Source organism: Phoenix dactylifera, unplaced genomic scaffold (genome assembly GCF_009389715.1).
Source record: "Phoenix dactylifera cultivar Barhee BC4 unplaced genomic scaffold, palm_55x_up_171113_PBpolish2nd_filt_p 000394F, whole genome shotgun sequence".
Taxonomy (NCBI): domain Eukaryota; kingdom Viridiplantae; phylum Streptophyta; class Magnoliopsida; order Arecales; family Arecaceae; genus Phoenix; species Phoenix dactylifera.
Genome location: NW_024067839.1, coordinates 297,828 through 319,203, shown reverse-complemented (window position 1 = coordinate 319,203; position 21,376 = coordinate 297,828). Strand labels below are relative to the sequence as shown.

At 37.8% G+C, this 21,376-nt stretch overlaps 1 non-coding gene across 1 annotated transcript; it reads right to left on the bottom strand.

Moving 5' to 3' along the window:
* Nucleotides 1-21,029: 21,029 nt before the first annotated feature.
* LOC120105914 lies at nt 21,030-21,135 on the bottom strand. Its single transcript, XR_005508156.1, has one exon. It is a non-coding gene; the product is annotated as a small nucleolar RNA R71 (small nucleolar RNA).
* Between the last annotated feature and the right edge of the window lie 241 nt (nt 21,136-21,376).

Genomic DNA, 21,376 nt, shown 5'->3' with positions numbered 1-21,376 from the left:
TTATGAACTTTTGAAAAATAAGAAACCAAATCTTTCATACTTTCATGTTTTTGGTTGCAATTATTTTGTTCTAAATAATGGCAAAGGCAACTTGGGAAAGTTTGATTCTAAATCAGATGAAGCCATTTTTCTTGGATATTCTTCATCAAGCAAAGCATATAGAATATTCAACAAGAGAACTCTAGTCATAGAAGAGTCAATACATGTTATTTTTGATGAATCTAATAATTCTTCTTCAAGAAAGAATATAGATCTCGATGATGATGCAGAAGAACTAAACAAACAAATCCAAGAGTTAACCCTAAAGGATGTTTCTGCATATGAAAATTCAGAACATGATGAAAATTAAGGAGAAGAAGATCAAATGCCTAAAGATAGAACTAGTCTACCAAAAGAATGGAGGTATGCACATAGTCATCCTAGAGACTTAATAATTGGTGATCCTTCGCATGATATTAGGACTAGATCTTCTATTAGAGATGTTTGTAATCATTTTGCATTTGTTTCTCAAATAGAACCAAAATCTTTTGAAGAAGCTAAAAAAGACAACAATTGGTTAATGTCTATGCAAGAAGAACTAAATCAATTTGAAAGAAATAATATTTGGAATTTGGTTAGAAGGTCTAAAAATATTTCTGTAATTGGAACAAAATGGATTTTCAGATATAAATTAAATGAGGATGGAATTGTAATTAGAAATAAGGCTAGATTAGTTGCTAAAGGATATAATCAAGAAGAAAGAATTGATTTTGTTGAAACTTTTGTACCTGTAGCTAGACTTGAAGCTATAAGGCTACTGCTTGCATTTGCATGCTTTATAAACTTTAAATTATTTCAAATGGATGTCAAAAATGCATTTTTAAATGATTTTATAACTGAAGAAATTTATGTAGAACAACCATCCGAATTTGAAAATCATAAACTTCCAGATCATGTTTTTAAATTGAACAAAATACTTTATGGCTTGAAGCAAGCTCCTAGAGCTTGGTATGATAGATTAAGCAACTTTTTAATAAAGAGTAATTTTACAAGAGGAAATGTTGATAAAACTCTGTTTATTAAAAAGAAAAATGCTGATATTCTGGTTGTTCAAATATATGTTGATGATATTATATTTGGTGCTACTAATGAAAGCTTATGTGAAGAATTTGCTAAGCTCATGCAAAGTGAGTTTGAGATGAGTTTGATGGGTGAATTCAACTTCTTCCTTGGACTCCAAATCAAGCAAACAAGAGATAGAATCTTCATCTGCTAAAGCAAATACACAAAGGAAGTCTTAAAGAAGTTTGGTATGGAAGATTCAAAATCATTAGGTACTCCTATGAGCCTCTCTTGTAAATTAGAAAAAGATGAGCATGGTAAATCCTTTGTTTCAAAGCTGTATAGAGGAATGATTGGATCTTTACTTTATCTTACAGCAAGTAGACCTGATATAATGCATAGTGTTTGTATGTATGCAAGTGTTGGAATTTGTATCCTAAATGTCAATCGTCAGCATATTGATGATTGAATTTTGTAAATGAATTGACAAATTAATAAAGTGTTATTTGGCATTATTCATCATTTCATCTTCAAATGAACTCTTATATGATGAAGTCCTTATGACTTATGTTATGATAAAGGAGGATTTATCTTTGAGTCCTTAAACTTGTTTGCGACGAAATGATATGTTATTACTAGGACGACAATATTATCGAGATTAGGTCGTTGTGTGACATATACGTTGGTTGTCCTCTTAACCAAGGAGTGTGGAGACAGTGGTATGCCACACAAGAGAAGTGTAGAAGTACATTTCACTAAACGTGACCAATTCCGAAACGCTCTACTGTCGAGAGATGTTCCGAGTGGATATGGGTATAAGTTTAGCCCTCTGACCTGAGACTGCAACCTGTGACTAGCAAGCAACTCACTGTACTTTGGTACCGGACTACCTGAATTTCTAATTCAGTGACGGAAGGTCACTGGGTGCAGTCAGGTACTTGCGTAGTCAGTTGTGAGTCAAGATGGAATTGACCCCTCCTGAAAACAGGAGATAATGTCTTGTGATTAATTTAGCAAAACCTTGGCCAGGGTAATCCCAGTGAGGAGTCACGGGATATCTAAAGTTAATCACATAATGGATGTACTAATTATAGGGTTGACAGTGAGCTCTAAGTCATCCTGGCATTAGGAGTCAAAGGGATTGAATTATACAGTAACCATAGTTCAGGGTTCCAGAATATTTGCTTCGCATATATTCGACCTATCCGGACGTCGGGTACCATTGCTAGATGGTCACATCGATTAGTGTTAAAAATTGTTCCTATACTACCGGCTTAGGTTAGAACCTATGAGGTCACACGCATAGAAGATTCCTGATTGATCAAGAAAGCTGATGAATGATTAAGAATCATTCAGGGGTAATTTGGTCAATTTGATTGGCAAATTATCTTATAAAATAATTAAAGTAATTATTGAATGATTAATTAGTAATTAAATTACTAATAAACTCAATTTGATTGAGTAATTGTGCTAAGGATGAGCCAAATTGAATTGGATTCAAGTTTGGGCTCAATCAGGGTTTTGACCTGATTGGATTAGGTCAGAACCAAAAAGGACTTAAGCTGATCAAATTAATTTTAAATTAATTTGTTCTTAATTGGGGATTGACCTAATTAAATTAGGTCCAACACAAAGTAATAATTCAATTTGATTGAGTTTGCATGAGCCAAAATTGAATTGGATTCAATTTGAGCTCAATCAGGGTCTGACCTGATTAGATTGGGTTCAACCAAATTGCTTTGTTTTAATTCGGGTTTGACCAAATTTGATTAGGTACAACCCAAGGGGATTAGGCTCAGATGATGTGGCAATTATTGGTGACATGGAATTGGATTTCATGAATTTTAAATAAACCAAAATTATTGCATGGCACATGGACCCATTGCTTGACACATGGCGACATTGTTTGTTATTTGAATTTAAATTCAAACATTAAGCAATGTGTTAAATGATTTTAATCACTCAAACCATCAGCCAAGGTGGCGTCTGAGTTTTTGAATGGATTAAATTCGAATTTCAAGAGGTGATTTCAAAATTATGAAGTGTTTTACCTTGCCGCATGGATTTCAAATTCCTTCCCTCTTGCACATGTGTTTAAAATTTGAATTTAAATCAGATTTGGTTGAGATCTGATTTGGGTTGTTCCTATTCCTTTGCATGTGCCAACTAAAAGAGGTTTTCTGAAAATAAATTTCGAATTTTGAATGAAAATTCGGAGGCCATTAAAAGGGGTCAAACATGGGCACCAAAAACACATCCATTGCAGCCTTCTTCCTCACCCGCCTCCTCCTCCTCTTCTTCTCCATTTTAGATAGGGTTTTCAGGGTGAATATCTAGAAGATTCAAGATCAGATCTGAGTCCTCTACTTCCTTTACAAACCTTATCTCTATCTGCTTCAAGACGATTGATCAAGAGTTGATTGAATTCCGGCGGGCAGATTTCAGCTTTCAAGTGTTCTGCAGCTGCTAGCACTGTTGCGGAAGAAGATCCTTCAGGACTTCGCGTGTACTTCTCATAGAGGCCATTCGTGTGCATGGCTGCGAAGTCAAGAATCAGATTCACAACTTTCATCCATCATAAAAGGTATTAATCTAGCATTAATCATTTATTATGGTGTCAAGGTCTAGGTCCAATTCTCCGAGGTTTTATCCTCTTTTGGGGCTCCTCACGGAGATATCTCCAGAATCCATTCGATGGATATTCGGAGATTAATTGGAATAGAGTTCTTAAGTTTCAGATCTGATAGTTAATCATGCATAAAAGTTTTAGCATAATTGTTTAAACGATTCCGGCATAATCCTATGTGTTCTTAAGGTGCTGATTTCTAGATTTGATCTTGTAAGCATGCATGAATTAAATTGTTTGATTCGGTTTTTCCGCTGCATTTTAAAACATAAAAAGAACTACGTATGGCTTGATCCCCCTTATGAAGGGGTGCGTAGGTAACCCGATCAGGTTCAGCCATGGTTTTCAAAAAAAAAAAAAATTCAGCATGCTAAACACCGAAGAACCTAGGATTCACTTTCAGTGGTATCAGAGCCAGGTTTATGTTTAAACTTTTATGTTTTAATTCTTGCAATTAAATCTAAAATCATTAACATGTTTAGATTAGATCTAAAGTGCTTTTTATGATTGATTTAATTGCTGATTATGCATGATTAAGTAGATCTGAAATTTTGGATGCATATGATGCATGTTTGTGTTAGGATTAGTAACATGAATAAATCTGAAATCATAATATTGTTTAGATTAGATCTAAATAAAGTTTATGATTCATATGATCTCTGATTTTAATGAACAAATCAGATCTGAAAATAAAAGTGAAAAAACAAATACATAAGATGTATGTTGTTTGTATTAATTCATGTTGTTATGTATATGTGATGCATGAACATAAAACATAATGACTTAAACATGAATTAAATCTGATTACATGTGATTAATTACAAAAACTCAGATCTGAAAATGTGTTTTAAGAACTGAAAGATTGTAATTAATATGTAATTAAAAAGAAATATGCAATGATCATAACTTTCATAAGTCTAAACTTAATTGAGAATTAAGTGTTATGAAATAGAATTGTAACTCAATTAATTGACATTGCATAATTCTTTGGGCATATGGGTTAGCTTGAATCAAGTTCTTAGGATTGGGTTAGACCTAAGGTTAGAATCAAACATGGTCTAATTAGAGTTAATTGATCAAATCTAATTAAGTAGTAACTAGATTAGGTCAAGGAAACTCTAGGTTAAATACAATAGTTGTAGATTGATCAATTCCATGTCTTTGATTAGACCAAGATGGAACTTGATTTAGGCTCAGAGGTGTAGCCCGAGTCATTTGAGTAATCAAATCGAAATTGATTAACCAGTCGGTGTCTAAGGTAAGTTTGGCAGTTTTGACCGGTGGTTTTTAATTGGGAGCTACTCGCACTGATTCGTCTTTGTCGAGTTAATGGCATATCCCTTCCACCGATCTCACTTACCTGGCCGACATGGTCAATCACATTTTGATTGGATCACTTAATGATTCGAGTTAGTCCATGCCTTAAGGAAAATCAGTATGACTGATTTAGGTGTCTCCTTAACCGGTTTGGGTCTAATCTGATTTGGTGAAGTCAGTGGGAGAAATTAGACTAACCGGATCTTCTCATCCATCCTAATTATGAAATTCTCTAAAATTATTAGGTCCTTAAAATGAAATGGTTATGGAGATAACTAGGTCATAGCCTCCCATTAAGTTGGGTGATAATGGGTCCAATGTTTTGATAATTATTGGAGGCGCCACACGCCTAGTACTTATCAAGCATTGGAATTGTCATTCAATATATGATGAGTTAAGTGTACCTTCAATAGGCGGTCAGGTGAGCCGAGCCACACTCGGGCTTGGTCGTCTATTAGTTGATTAGACTTAACCCTATCATTTAATGGTTGGACCTGACTAGGGTATTCGGTGGAGGCGCCACACGCCTGCCGGAAAACCTAGGGCAAAATCATCACTAGAAGTTGCTTGGTGAAGCAATTGGTTAAGAACCTACCAATAGGTGCATATGGGTTGGCCGAGCCATACTCGGGCCTATATGGGATCTATTGGGTTCTAGTGCCCACTAAAGAATTAGGAGTAATTTTTCAAATTAGAGGTAGAGGCTACCAATTTGTATAAAATAGTGCGAATATCTTTAGACTAAAGTCCAAGTCTACTGTGTTTAGTCAATTCATATACTAATAGCCAAATTTTCTTTTTATGCAGAAATGGCCACTAATTTATCACTTCGCTCATTGTTGGACAATGACAAGTTGACTGGTCCAAATTTCAATAATTGGCATAGAAAACTAAAAAAAGTGCTAGAGCATGAGAGGATCCTTTATGTGATAACGGATCAAGTACCTGAGCAGCCCGCTGCTAATGCATCAAGATCGGCCAGAGACACTTATCAGAAGTGGCTCAGTGACCGGATCACTGTTCGATGCATCATGTTGGCAGCAATGAGTGATGAGTTTAGTAGGCGTTTTGAGAATACGCAGCCGGAAGATATCATTCAAGTATTGAATGAATCATTCGGCGTTTCTGACGACGTTGAGAGGCACAAAACTAGTTGTGCCATCTTCAGCGCCCGAATGAAAGATGGGACCTCAGTAACTGATCATGTACTGTGCATGATTGAGTTGATCGAGCGTCTAAGCTCTCTTGGCTTTTTCCTTCATGATCAATTGGGGAAGGATGCCATACTAAACTCATTGCCTGGATCATACCGTCCTTTTCTCACTCATTTTCGTATGACGAAATCTGTAGTGAATTATCACCAATTGTTGGGGTTACTACAGACGTTTGAGAATGATCACCAACTTCTTAAGAAGACGGTGAATTTAGTGGGAGGTTCATCCAAGAGTCGCTCCTTTAAGAAAGGGAAAAAGAAAAATAAAATCCAAAAGAAACAGGTGCACCATGCTCAGCCTAATCAGAAAAAGAATAAAAAGGCTGATCAGAGCAAGGCGGAGTGCTTCTTCTGCAAAAAGCAAGGACATTGGAAGAGGAACTGTCCTCTTTACATTGCATCCCTCGATCCGAACCGACCTAAGAAAAGTGGGCAATCAGTTGCCAATCAAGGTACTTATATGATAACACCTTGCAATTTTTCTATTTGTGATAATTCGACCTGGGTATTGGATACCGGTAGTCCTTTTAATATTTGCAATTCGTTGCAGGGGCTACAAGTCAGTAAGAGGTTTGAAGAAGGAGAAAGGTTCCTGAATGTTGGAGATGGAAGACCAGTTCTAGTTCTAGCTTTAGGAATTCTTAAACTTGAATTCAGCTCTCATGTAAATGTCCTTAGTGATTGTCACTATTGTCCAAGTTTTCTATTGAATATCATTTCTGTAGGCCTTTTGGCCAAAAATGGTTATGAAATATCAATAAAAAAGGATTATTGCAATGTCATTTGGAATGGTGTTGTTGTAATGAATGGAATTCTGAGTAATGGCATTTACATTTTGTCACAGCCTGTTCATGTAATGTATAAATCCAATAAGTGCCCTAGAATAGATAATGTCACGGATGTCTACCTTTGGCATCATAGGCTAGGTCATATTAACAAGAATAGGATGAACAGGTTAAGTAAAGAGGGAATCTTTGATGTTAATGATTGTGAATCATTGACAACCTGTGAATCATGTCTTCTTGGTAAAATGACCAAATCACCTTTTACCAGAAAAGGTGAATGAGCCAGTGATTTATTGACCCTTGTACATTCTGATGTATGTGGGCCAATGAGCACAGATGCTAGAGGTGGGTATTCATATTTCATTACGTTTACAGACGACCTTTCTAGGTATGGTTATGTCTATTTAATGAGACATAAATCTGAATCATTTGAAATGTTCAAATTATATCGTAATGAAGTAGAAAAACAAACTGGAAAGAGTATTAAAACTCTTCGATCAGATCGAGGAGGTGAATACCTCTCCAGTGAATTTTTGACATATCTAGGAGAAAATGAGATTCTCTCCCAATGGACTCCTCCTGGTACACCACAATATAATGGTGTGTCAGAAAGGAGAAATCGAACTCTGTTAGACATGGTTCGATCCATGATGGGGTTTGCTAATCTGCCCATATCCTTTTGGGGATATGCTCTTGAGTCAGCCTGCTATATTCTAAATAAGGTTCCAAGTAAGTCTGTAAATAAAACACCACATGAGATGTGGACTGGACGTAAGCCGATGCTCTCTCACCTTAGGATTTGGGGGTGTCCGGCGTACGTCAAACGTTTGAAGACAGACAAACTTGAACCCAAGTCTGACAAATATTTCTTTGTTGGTTACCCTAAAGAAACTAAAGGATATTACTTCTACTTTGCTGAAGAACAAAAGTTGTTCGTAAGCAATAGAGCAATTTTCTTAGAAAAGGAATTCTTTGGTGAAGGAACAAATAGCACTAATGTTGAGCTTAGAGAAGTTCAACATGTAGAAGATCCGACACCATCTACTGAACCAGTTGAGTCGGATTTGATTAGATCAGATCCAGAACCCATATTAGATGCACCATAAGGCGATCGGGTAGAGTACCACGTCAGCCGGACAGATACTACGGTTTTTTGGTCCGGGATGGGGATCCTATCGAACTTGATGAAAATGATGAGGATCCGATCACATATATGGATGCAATGCAGAGGTATGACTCTGATAAATGGCTTGGAGCCATGCAATCCGAAATGGAATCCATGAAGGTCAATGATGATTGGACATTAGTTGACCCACCCGAAGGAATTAAATCCATAGGGTGTAAGTGGATATTCAAAAGAAAACGGGGCGCAGACGGAAAGGTAGAGACCTATAAAGCCCGTTTGGTTGCCAAGGGTTATCGTCAACGTTATGGTATTGACTATGACGAGACGTTTTCTCCTGTGGCAATGCTCAAGTCCATTCGGATTGTGCTTGCGATAGCAGCACATTTAGACTATGAAATCTGGCAAATGGATGTAAAGACCGCATTTCTAAATAGAGATTTAGAAGAGGAAGTGTATATGATACAACCTGAAGGTTTTACATCTGCAGATGAGTCTAAAGTGTGCAAGCTTCAAAAATTCATTTATGGATTAAAGCAAGCTTCACGGAGTTGGAATATACGTTTTGATAAGGTAATCAAAACATATGGCTTCATTAAGAATGAAGAGGAACCTTGCATTTATAAATGGGCAAATGGTTCAGTTATTATATTCCTTATTTTGTATGTGGATGACATTCTTTTAATCGGAAATGACATTCCTGCATTACAAGGAATAAAGGTTTGGCTATCATCTCAATTTGCCATGAAAGATTTGGGAGAAGCATCTTACATCCTAGGGATGAAGATCTATAGAGATAGATTTAGAAGATTGCTTGGATTATCCCAATCCACATACATTGATACTATACTGAAGAGGTACAGTATGATTAATTCCAAGAAAGGCTATCTTCCGATGGGCCATGGAATTAACCTCTCTAAAAGGGATTGTCCGACAACCCCTCAAGAAAGAGAGAGTATGGATAGAATTCCATATGCTTCGGCAGTGGGATCTATAATGTATGCCATGACATGTACTAGACCAGACGTGGCATACTCACTAGAAGTAGTGAGCAGATACCAGTCTGATCCAGGTAGCAACCACTGGAAGGTTGTAAAAACCATCCTTAAGTATTTGAGAAATACTAAAGATCAGTGGCTTGTCTATGGTGATTCTGACTTAAAACTTGAGGGATATACTGATTCAAGTTTTCAGTCAGATCAAGATGATAGCAAGAGCGTGTCAGGATATATCTTCACTCTTAAGGGTGGGGCCATCTGCTGGAAGAGTTCCAAGCAGCATACAGTGGCAGATTCTACATGTGAAGCAGAATATATCGCAGCATCTGATGCCGCCAAGGAAGCTGTATGGTTGCGGAAGTTCATCACCGAGCTTGGAGTGACACCCTCCATTGATGGTCCAGTGCCTGTATTTTGTGACAATACTGGGGCCATAGCTCAAGCAAGAGAACCCAAAGCACATCAGCGGACCAAGCATATTCTACGTCGCTACCACCTGGTTCGAGAGATCATCGATTGAGGTGATATTGATCTTCAGAAGATTGACACAAAAGAAAATCTGGCTGATCCATTTACCAGAGTCCTCGGCATCAAAGAGTTCGACGAACACAAGTCGAAGATGGGTATTAGATACTGTGCCGATTGGCATTAGGCTAAGTGGGAGTTGTTGGAATTTGTATCCTAAATGTCAATCGTCAGCATATTGATGATTGAATTTTGTAAATGAATTGACAAATTAATAAAGTGTTATTTGGCATTATTCATCATTTCATCTTCAAATGAACTCTTATATGATGAAGTCCTTAGGACTTATGTTATGATAAAGGAGGATTTATCTTTGAGTCCTTAAACTTGTTTGCGACGAAATGATATGTTGTTACTAGGACGACAACATTATCGAGATTAGGTCGTTGTGTGACATATACGTTGGTTGTCCTCTTAACCAAGGAGTGTGGAGACACTGGTATGCCACACAAGTGAAGTGTAGAAGTACATTTCACTAAACTTGACCAATTCCGAAATGCTCTACTGTCGAGAGATGTTCCGAGTGGATATGGGTATAAGTTTGGCCCTCTGACCTGAGACCGCAACCTGTGACTAGCAAGCAACTCACTGTACTTTGGTACCGGACTACCTGAATTTCTAATTCAGTGACGGAAGGTCACTGGGTGCAGTCAGGTACTTGCGTAGTCAGTTGTGAGTCAAGATGGAATTGACCCCTCCTGAAAACAGGAGATAATGTCTTGTGATTAATTTAGCAAAACCTTGGCCAGGGTAATCCCAGTGAGGAGTTACGGAATATCTAAAGTTAATCACATAATGGATGTACTAATTATAGGGTTGACAGTGAGCTCTAAGTCATCCTGGCATTAGGAGTCAAAGGGATTGAATTATACAGTAACCATAGTTCAGGGTTCCAGAATATTTGCTTCGCATATATTCGACCTATCCGGACGTCGGGTACCATTGCTAGATGGTCACATCGATTAGTGTTGAAAATTGTTCCTATACTACCGGCTTAGGTTCGAACCTATGAGGTCACACGCATAGAAGATTCCTGATTGATCAAGAAAGCTGATGAATGATTAAGAATCATTTAGGGGTAATTTGGTCAATTTGATTGGCAAATTATCTTATAAAATAATTAAAGTAATTATTGAAGGATTAATTAGTAATTAAATTACTAATAAACTCAATTTGATTGAGCAATTGTGCTAAGGATGAGCCAAATTGAATTGGATTCAAGTTTGGGCTCAATCAGGGTTTTGACCTGATTGGATTAGGTCAGAACCAAAAAGGACTTAAGCTGATCAAATTAATTTTAAATTAATTTGTTCTTAATTGGGGATTGACCTAATTGAATTAGGTCCAACACAAAGTAATAATTCAATTTGATTGAGTTTGCATGAGCCAAAATTGAATTGGATTCAATTTGAGCTCAATCAGGGTCTGACCTGATTAGATTGGGTTCAACCAAATTGCTTTGTTTTAATTCGGGTTTGACCAAATTTGATTAGGTGCAACCCAAGGGGATTAGGCTCAGATGATGTGGCAATTATTGGTGACATGGAATTGGATTTCATGAATTTTAAATAAACCAAAATTATTGCATGGCACATGGACCCATTGCTTGACACATGGCGACATTGTTTGTTATTTGAATTTAAATTCAAACATTAAGCAATGTGTTAAATAATTTTAATCACTCAAACCATCAGCCAAGGTGGCGTCTGAGTTTTTGAATGGATTAAATTCGAATTTCAAGAGGTGATTTCGAAATTATGAAGTGTTTTACCTTGCCGCATGGATTTCAAATTCCTTCCCTCTTGCACATGTGTTTAAAATTTGAATTTAAATCAGATTTGGTTGAGATCTAATTTGGGTTGTTCCTATTCCTTTGCATGTGCCAACTAAAAGAGGTTTTCTGAAAATAAATTTTGAATTTTGAATGAAAATTCGGAGGCCATTAAAAGGGGTCAAACATGGGCACCAAAAACACATCCATTGCAGCCTTCTTCCTCACCCGCCTCCTCCTCCTCTTCTTCTCCATTTTAGATAGGGTTTTCAGGGTGAATATCTAGAAGATTCAAGATCAGATCTGAGTCCTCTACTTCCCTTACAAACCTCATCTCTATCTGCTTCAAGACGATTGATCAAGAGTTGATTGAATCCCGGCGGACAGATTTCAGCTTTCAAGTGTTCTGCAGCTGCTAGCACTGTTGCGGAAGAAGATCCTTCAGGACTTCGCGTGTACTTCTCGTAGAGGCCATTCGTGTGCGTGGCTGCGAAGTCAAGAATCAGATTCACAACTTTCATCCATCATAAAAGGTATTAATCTAGCATTAATCATTTATTATGGTGTCAAGGTTTAGGTCCAATTCCCCGAGGTTTTACCCTCTTTTGGGGCTCCTCACGGAGATATCTCCAGAATCCATTCGATGGATATTCGGAGATTAATTGGAATAGAGTTCTTAAGTTTCAGATCTGATAGTTAATCATGCATAAAAGTTTTAGCATAATTGTTTAAACGATTCCGGCATAATCCTATGTGTTCTTAAGGTGCTGATTTCTAGATTTGATCTTGTAAGCATGCATGAATTAAATTGTTTGATTCGGTTTTTCTGCTGCGTTTTAAAACTTAAAAAGAACTACGTATAGCTTGATCCCCCTTATGAAGGGGTACGTAGGCAACCCGATCAGGTTCAGCCATGGTTTTCAAAAAAAAAAAAAAAAATTCAGCATGCTAAACACCGAAGAACCTAGGATTCACTTTCAGCAAGATATCAAGTAAATCCTAAAGAATCACACTTAATTGCTGTTAAAAGGATATTAAGATACTTAAAAGGAACACAACATTTAGGTTTATGGTATTCTAAGACATCTATAATTGACTTAATTGGATATTCAGATGCAGATTTTGCTGGTTATAGATTAGACAGAAAAAGTACAAGTGGAACTTGTTAATTTCTTGGAACAAACTTAATCTCTTAGTTTAGCGAAAAGCAAAATTCCGTAGCACTATCTACAGCTGAGGCTGAATATATTGCTGCAGGAAGTTGCTGTGCCCAAATCCTATGGATTAAGCAACAACTCAAGGACTATGGTATAAAACAAAATAAAATTTCTATAAGGTGTTACAACACTAGTGCCATAAATCTGACTAAAAATTTTATACAATACTCAAGATCTAAACATATAGAAATCAGAAATCATTTCATAAGAGATCATGCTCAAAATGAGGATATAAAAATGAAATTTATAAATACTGATAAACAAATTGTAGATATTTTCACTAAACCTCTTAATAAAAAAGTCTTTTGCAAATTTAGAGATGAATTATGCATTTATGATCATTTTTGATGACTGATTATGAATGATAAATTGCATATTTTGATTGACTATTATTGGTTGAATTTTAGTTGATTTGATATATGGTTTACAATTGATTTTCAAATTATATTTAGAAAGATTTTGTCTCTTGAACTGTCTGAGGAGACGACTCATGTAAATGAGGAGTCGACTCATGTAGTAAGCGACGACTCTTAAGCTAAAAGAGTCGACCCCTAACTTAAAAGAGACGACTCTTAAGTTAAAAGAGTCGACTCCTAATCTACAGGAGACAACTCATTATTTGAATGAGTCGACTAAAGTGGAAACTATTTAAAACGTATTCTAAAAGCTCTCTCTCTGAAACGTTGAACCTGAAACGTTTCATAACCGTTAGAGCGCCTTTTAGCCTTCAAACTCTCTTTCAAGCAAAAACCTCCAAAACCCTAGAAAGCCTTTCCGAGGTCCCGATTGATCTTCCAATGGTGAGAAGAAAGCAACTTACATCTGGACCAAAGAGAAAGAATATCACTCCACAAACAGAGAGGAGAACAAAGGCGAGGGCAGAGACAGAAATGAATCCACAAAGGGAAGAAACGCCACCGCCTCAACCCATTATGACCCCTTTGTCACCTCCTTCCTTAGTTTCAAAACAAGGTCCCCTCTCCATAAGGAATGTCTCTACCGCAAGAAGAGTGGATTTTAAATTTTTAGAAAATAAAAATTTTCCATTAAGTCAAAATCTAAAGGAGATGGAAATATCTGTGTTCACTGAATGTGCTGACCTACCCAGATTTGGTACGAGAATTCTGTTAGGATCCTATGCATGCCACAGAAAATTTCAGAAAAAATCAATGCGCAGTGGAAAGGCATGCACGAGATTTTGTTCATCGCATGAACGTATTTTAAAAACGTCGTTCGTAGATAGATTAAGATTAAATATTTTAAACCATTTTATATCATTAGGAAGATCAGATCTTCACCTTGTGCAGGTAGATGATCACCGCAAATCTGATATTCATGGATTTGATGGAGGTTCGATGGAAGCCGCACACGCATCCAGCCTCTACAGGTATCCACACGAGGTAGAACACCGATCGAAGCTTTTGTATCTCTCCAGGATGCTAGCTCCCTTGCAGAGATGGCTTTTGATAGCTGAAATCCTCTCCTTCGAATCAACTCTTAATTGCTTTGAGAGGAGGAAGAAGAAGGAAGGTTCAATGGAAGAAGAACAAAAGCCCACAACCATTTCTTTTTCTTTGTGTTGGAACCAAAGAATGGGAGGAAGAAGGGCCACGCCACACTCTTTTTCCCTTTCTTTCTCTTGCGGCTGAAAGGAGGAAGAGGATGGGGGGGTTTGCTGCCGTGATCCTCAAAAGAAAAGCACAAGAGGAGGGGTCGTACGCCCTCCTCTTTGAAGCCCCAATTGATAAGGATGAGCTCCTAAAATTTAGGAGCTCATCCTTATCCATTTGAATTTAAGCAAGGAGGGGCGTACACCCCTCTTTTTTCCTCCATGCATGGCACCAAAGGAGGGGCGTACGCCCCTCCCTCTTATCCCATTTGATCAGCCCCCACTTAATCAAATTAAGTGGGGAGGGTTGGGTCAAATGCATGGGTCCAATCCTATTCAAAATAGGATTAAGTGCACCCCTTTTGCTTTCCTTTCAAATCCTAATCTAATTAGAATTTAATTGAACCACAACTTAATTGAACTCTTCAATCCTAATCTAATTAGGAGTCATTAAATTAATTAGATTAAAATTAATTAGGACTTAAGAACTCCTAATCTAATTAGGGCTTGTTAAATTTCAGTCCTAATCCAATTAGGACTTTAAAAATCCTACTCCAAGTAGGACTCTAATTTAATTGAAAATCCTAATCCAATTAGGACTCTAAGAATCCTACTCCAAGTAGGACTCGTGATCAAGTCCAATTAATTAAATCTAATTAATTAAATTAAATTACAATTCAATTGCTATTATTCATTTTTCAACTCACTAACTCTTAGCGGGTTAACCAATTATCAATCAAATTGATTATTTATGATTCCTAATCACAATTCAACCATCGGATCGGTCAATACCTCTAATGTGTGTGACCCCATAGGTTCTATTCTATCTGGTAGTGAGATATATTGCGATCTCTATCACAATATCATTGAAAACTCCTTTCAATGGGTTGGAACAATTCCAACTCAACTCACTAGGGATCATCGACCATCAAGATGATCCTTGTGAGTCTCACCATCCACCAGTGACACCTAGAAGCATATAGTAGCTATTCAGCAGAATAGAATGATGAACTTCTAGGTGCAGTTATCGTATTATACAGTCCTTCTATCATGGATCTCTATAGACCGGAGGTCATGGATAACTCGTCAAACCTCGTCGTCTATCATATGTCTAGATTTATTCGACTTAAGTTTGAGAGTAAAAAACTCTTTCTCTACTGTACATACTACCCTGGCCAAGGTCTTACGAACTCAATCTTATAAATCACATAGAATCACTCTTTATCTATGAAGGTCGATAGATTCCATGTAGGTGCATATCCTACTCGTACAGTGAACCTACTGCAGTCAATTTACACAACAAGGTTCCATATGACTAGAGATCATGTATATGTGTAGTCAAACTACAATAACCTCACTATGAGTAGCCGAAGCACCGTAGGTCAAAGGACCAATCACACTACTGCAACATCAAGCAAGTCACCGACGAGTGGATAGGCATCCAAGTGACTTCTTGTCTTGGTCATCTGCACTATCAGTACCCTTGTTTTCTAACAAGCACCTGCACTATCAGTTCAGTGTTCCTACACTGTGGACTCGAGACTCGTCCATCCATAAGAAAAGCGATCAGTGCACTGATCTCATCGAATCAATCACTGTCTTCATGATGATCTATGATCAGGAGCATTTAGAAATTAATCACCAATGATACATAGCTCAAATTCTCAACTCTTGAGAATATTTATGATCATCTTATTAATTTCTTGGATGATTCACTGATACATAAATAATATGAATGAAAAAGATGCCCATTTATTATTTAATAATAATAAAATCAAGTACAAAATTTTGTTCCATAATTAATAATGTGTCAGCCAGATTGGCTTCTAGGGCATACATCTAACAATCTTCCACTTGCACTAATGCCAATCAGTCATATATCTAAGTCCCATCTTCTCAAGGTGGGCTTCAGTCTTCTGCTGACTTAGCTGCTTAGTGAGCGGGTCCGCCAGATTGTCCGCGGAGTCTATTCTCTGCATCTCGACATATTTCTTCTCGAGGTAGTCGCGTATGAGATTAAAGCGCCGCTCTATGTGCTTGGACTTCTGATGAGACCTCGGCTCCTTAGCGAGAGCTATGGCGCCATTATTATCGTAGTAGAGTGTTATGGCATCTGATGACATTACATCTAGCTCTGCAATGAATTTCTTGAACTAGAAGGCTTCCTTTGTAGCTTCAGAGGTGGTGATATACTCACCTTCCATAGTAGAATCAGTAATGATCGGTTGTTTGGAACTCTTCCAATTTACCGTACCACCATTGCACAAGAATACATATCTAGATATAGACTTTCTATCATCAATATCAGTCATAAAGTCTGAATCTGTGTTTCCTTCTACCTTTAACTCTGATGCTCCTCAAAGACCAAGAACAAATCCTTAGTTCTTCTCAAGTACTTAAGAATGTTATTCACAACTGTCCAGTGCTCTTCGCCTGGATTCGACTGATATCTGCTAGTGACACTCATAGCAAGAGCTATATCAGGTCGTGTACACAACATGGCATACATGAGGCTCCCTATTGTCGATGCATAAGGGATCTTGCTCAAGCGTTGAATCTCTTCAGATGTGTTGGGGCACATCTTCTTGGAGAGATGAATCCCATGCCTAAGGGGTAATAGACCCCTTTTGGAGTTTTCCATGCTGAACCTCTTCAGCATCTCCTCTATGTACATCTTCTATGATAGGTCAAACATCCTCTTAGATCTATCTCTATAGACCTTAATCCCCAAGGTCTTTCATGGAGAACTCTTTTGACAACTAGACCTTGACCGAGGTTAGCATGGGAATATCATTCCCAATTAAGAGGATGTCGTCCACGTACAATACGAGGAATACGACAGCACTCTCACTAACCTTCTTGTAAATACATGGTTCCTCTTCGTTCTTGATGAAATCAAACGATTTGATCGCATCATTGAAACCAGTGTTCTAACTCCAAGATGCTTGCTTTAGTCCATAGATGGACCTTTGCAGCTTGCAGACGTTGTGATCTCCATCACTGGAAGTGAAACCCAAAGGCTGTTTGATAAGTGCTTAATAATTTATAATTTAGTTATCTTTCCATAGCACTTATCAATGTTTTTAAACTGATAAATACATATTTTACCATGAAATTGAATAAACATTGAATTAAATTTAAATTATGGTAAGAGGTAAATAATTCTTTTCTTAAACCACATTCTGAACTTGTCTCTCTCTTGATGGCAATCTTTAATGAAAACTACAGAAAAAACATAGAAGGAGATTGTGTTGACCCGGCTAAGGTTATAATTAAATGGGCTTTGGTCCTGATTAGATTGAAAGTTATAATTGTATGGGAAAATATTTGATTAACCCTTTTATTAAGTTACGGTCCTGCTTTTAGCCTTGTTGAGTCCGGTCTGAAGCAGTTTAGCAAAAATTAAATTCAAACGACATTGGGCTCGAGAGTAAGTTCAAGCAAATCAACGATCATGACCCACCTCAAACCCAAAGTTAATTCCCAACCAATTCATTACCTGCCTTCATATAAAATTGATAAATTTAAAACAAGAAAAAAAAATAATAATGAATATAATAAAATAAATAAAAAATAATTTCGGGAAGAATCACTGGATTCACTGTTCATATGAACAGTGTCCCGTGAAAACACTGTTCATATGAACAGTGTTACAAAAAAATATATATATAACTAATCCTACTGTTCATCTTCTTCCTCCCCGTAAGCATCCCGACCGTCTACGGCTCCTCCCGTCGAGCCCGCCAGCCAGATCCGCAACCCGATCCTCCCTCAGCCGCGTGCCAAACCCAAGAGGGAAATCAGCCGGGCGTCTTCCGCATCCAACTGTGGCATCGTCTTCATCCCCGGATGTTCCGCCAGCGACCACTCCTCCGATCAGCCCGTTCCAACCTGAGAGATCTTCTACAAAATCCTCCACGCGGTGCAGCCTCTCTTCCCAGTTCCTCTGCCTCTTCATCCGCAGCTGAGATCCCGCTCTTCCGCATCAGTCCTTTCCAGCTGCAACCAACATTTCCGGATTCATCTCCTTCCCAGCAGCCGGTAACGCAGCTCCTCCCGGATCGGCATCCGTCTCTAGCTCCGTTCCCGTCTTCTCCGAGATCCCAGACTCCCATGATTTAGCCACCCAGCCAGCTTTTTCCGGATTAGCGCCTCCATCCCACGGTCAGCTCCAGCCGATCCCATGGATTCCGTCCCAACGATCACGCACGCGTTCTTCCTCCTCTCCACGCGAAATCATGGATCCACCATTGGCTGATTCTTGGTGGGGATCTATAAAAGGAAGAGGGGAGAAGAAAGGAGGGGGGAGCTCGGTTGAGAAAACAGGGGAGACCACCTATTTCGGTGAAAAGAAGAAGAAAACCGAGAGGGAAGAAGAGAAAAAGAAATAAAAAAAGAGAGAAAGGAGGGGGAAAGAGAATAGTTTTGGATATTTTAGGAAAAATGGGAGATGATCAATTTCATTTGAAGATGGAAGGTCGTCCGGAAGCCATGCTCGGCTAAACGTCTAGTCTAGGGCTGGATGAAGCCCTAGCAATGTATCAGGGCATTGTAGTTCTTATTTTCTTTATTATTTTGGAGCTTGTTTAAATTCTTATCTTCAATGAAATATTTCTTTTATGATATTTAAACCTTGAGCATGCCATTGATAAGTGCTGATTAATCTATAATTTAATATTCTTTTTCCAGCACTTATCAATGTTCTTAAACGGATAACCACTTATTTTACCATAAAATAGAATAATCTTTGAAATAAATTTAAAATATGATAAGAAGTAAATAATTCACATATCCTCACCTTCCAAGCGTACCAGCCAGCACATTTCAGTTCAATAACAATGGGTTCGAGCCCAATGCCCAACTGACATGCATGCACCCAAGCAATCCAACGGTTCATAAATTTCTATCTCCGCATCACGTTTGCAAACTAAGCAGAACAGGGGAGACCTTTAATTTAAATCCACATATGCCCATTTTCGTGTCAAAATAGAGCAGCCATTTACTATTCATATTTGCTAAAGTAGTCTAAGATGATCCATGCCTAGGAAGATGAGGTGTGCTGCACCCTAGGTTAGCATAATTAGGTAGACACTTCATGCTACACCTAAGATGGATCTTCCTCAACCTCTTTATGTTTTTATTTTAAAAGGCTTGTAGCCAATTTGCATGCCTCTCCAAAAGATAAAAATTAAGAACACAGTCCCTAATGCAATGCTACGCGGTGGATTCCAAACCCTAGATCCATCTACTTTGATAAATTTCAATTCGTACTCATAGATTAATTTAGTTAAATCAAGTTAGCAAATTCTTCTTTTTGATTTATTATTAAGGAAAAATAACTAGTCTCCAATTCCTGTGGACCGACACCCGTAATCACTATCCTACAAGATACGTGCTATTGCGTGGTTTATTTTTGAAATTGAAAGAACCGATCAATTTTTGGCGTCGTTGCCGGGGATTGCTAGCATAGTTATTTTTTCTACCATTAAAAAAAATTAATTAATTAAAAAATATTTCAAAAACAAATATATATATAAAAAATTATTATTTTCTATTATTGTTACTTTTCTTATCTTCTTTTTCTCTTCTACTATTTTTTTTTCCAATTTTTCTTTTGGTCTTATTTGATCAGGAATCGAAGAAAAAATCTGGGATGATCAAAAGGAGAATAGCTGGAAAAGAAATGATGTAAAGGTTTGCCTAAAAATTTAAATTGCTGGAGAAATTCCCTTTGGTAACCTCTAAACCTTTCTTATTTATATTAATTATTAGCTTGAAATCTTGTGGTGATTGTTTGATTTTAATTTCAGCAAAAGTGTGAATGCATACTTGATACACATATACAAATTAATCCGTACATAGTAAGGGCAATCACCCCAACAAGATAAGAGCCGGATTTCATCACCGGACTCTTGCCCAACTTAGGTGAACTCAATCTCACATAGTGTCATTTTAATTAAAATCAATTAGACGTTGGCTCCTAGGGATATTCGAGCTCAATAGGACGAAGATCACCGAAAGTTGCACCAATTTCGCTCTATGGCTTAGTTGATGTCTAGGCAAGCTTTGTCCCTATAAGGAAGACAGTTCATCTGTTCGAGGCAAGTGGGTTTTAAGTGGGACATTTGCGAACGCATCGTGACCCCTCCACTTACCTGGGAGCTTACCTGATCAACTCAGTTCATTAGACCGGATTGGAGGCTTAGGTGCCCTCTTCAAACCAGTTAGGAGCTGTCTAGTGATTTTAGGACAAGTACAAGGATTGATGTGTTTATCTTTTATTGCATGCTCGACTGATCAAGTACTAGTGTATGCAAGGTAGTCGTTCTAGAGTACGAAACCTATTACCTTTTGATCCTGAAATAGAACGAACCCTTAGGAACATTCGAGCTAAGATTAAAACATTAGGATCATCCCCACCTCTTAAGATGGCTGAAGAACAACCCAAACTCCTGAGGGAGTACTTTACTCCCACTATTTACACTTCCCCATCTTGCATTCGATTACCTGAAGTAGCAGCTGTACAATATGAAATAAAATCTAGTGTGATCCAAATGCTCCCATCTTTTTATGGGCTCACCAATGAAGACCCATATAAACACCTAGATGAATTCTTTGAGATTTGCACCACTATCAAGATTCAGAACTTCACTGATGATGCTCTGAAACTTAGATTATTCCCCTTCTCCCTTAAAGATAGAGCCAAACAATGGCTGAATTCTTTAGAAGCTAACTCGATTCGTTCTTGGGATCAAATGCAACAAGAATTTCTAAAAAAATACTTTCCCATAGGAAGAACGAACCAGTTTAGACGTGCCATTACAAGCTTCTCCCAAACTGAGGAAGAAGAATTTCATGAAACTTGAGAGAGATTTCGGGACCTAATCTGTAAATGCCCTCATCATCAAATACCTAAGTGGCAGCTAGTGCAATGTTTCTATGACGGATTGACTGAACGAAACCGTCAGATGATCGATGCTGCATGCGGGGGGACATTCATGCTTCAAAATGAGCATGAAGCATGGCAATTATTTGAAAATCTAAATGAAAACTCCCTCCACCATGCTTTCTGTTCTCGTCAAGCACCCCTGAGTTCTCAAAGAAAAGGGACCATTTGTGGAATAAGTCATTCTATGGACCTGTCTAGCAAG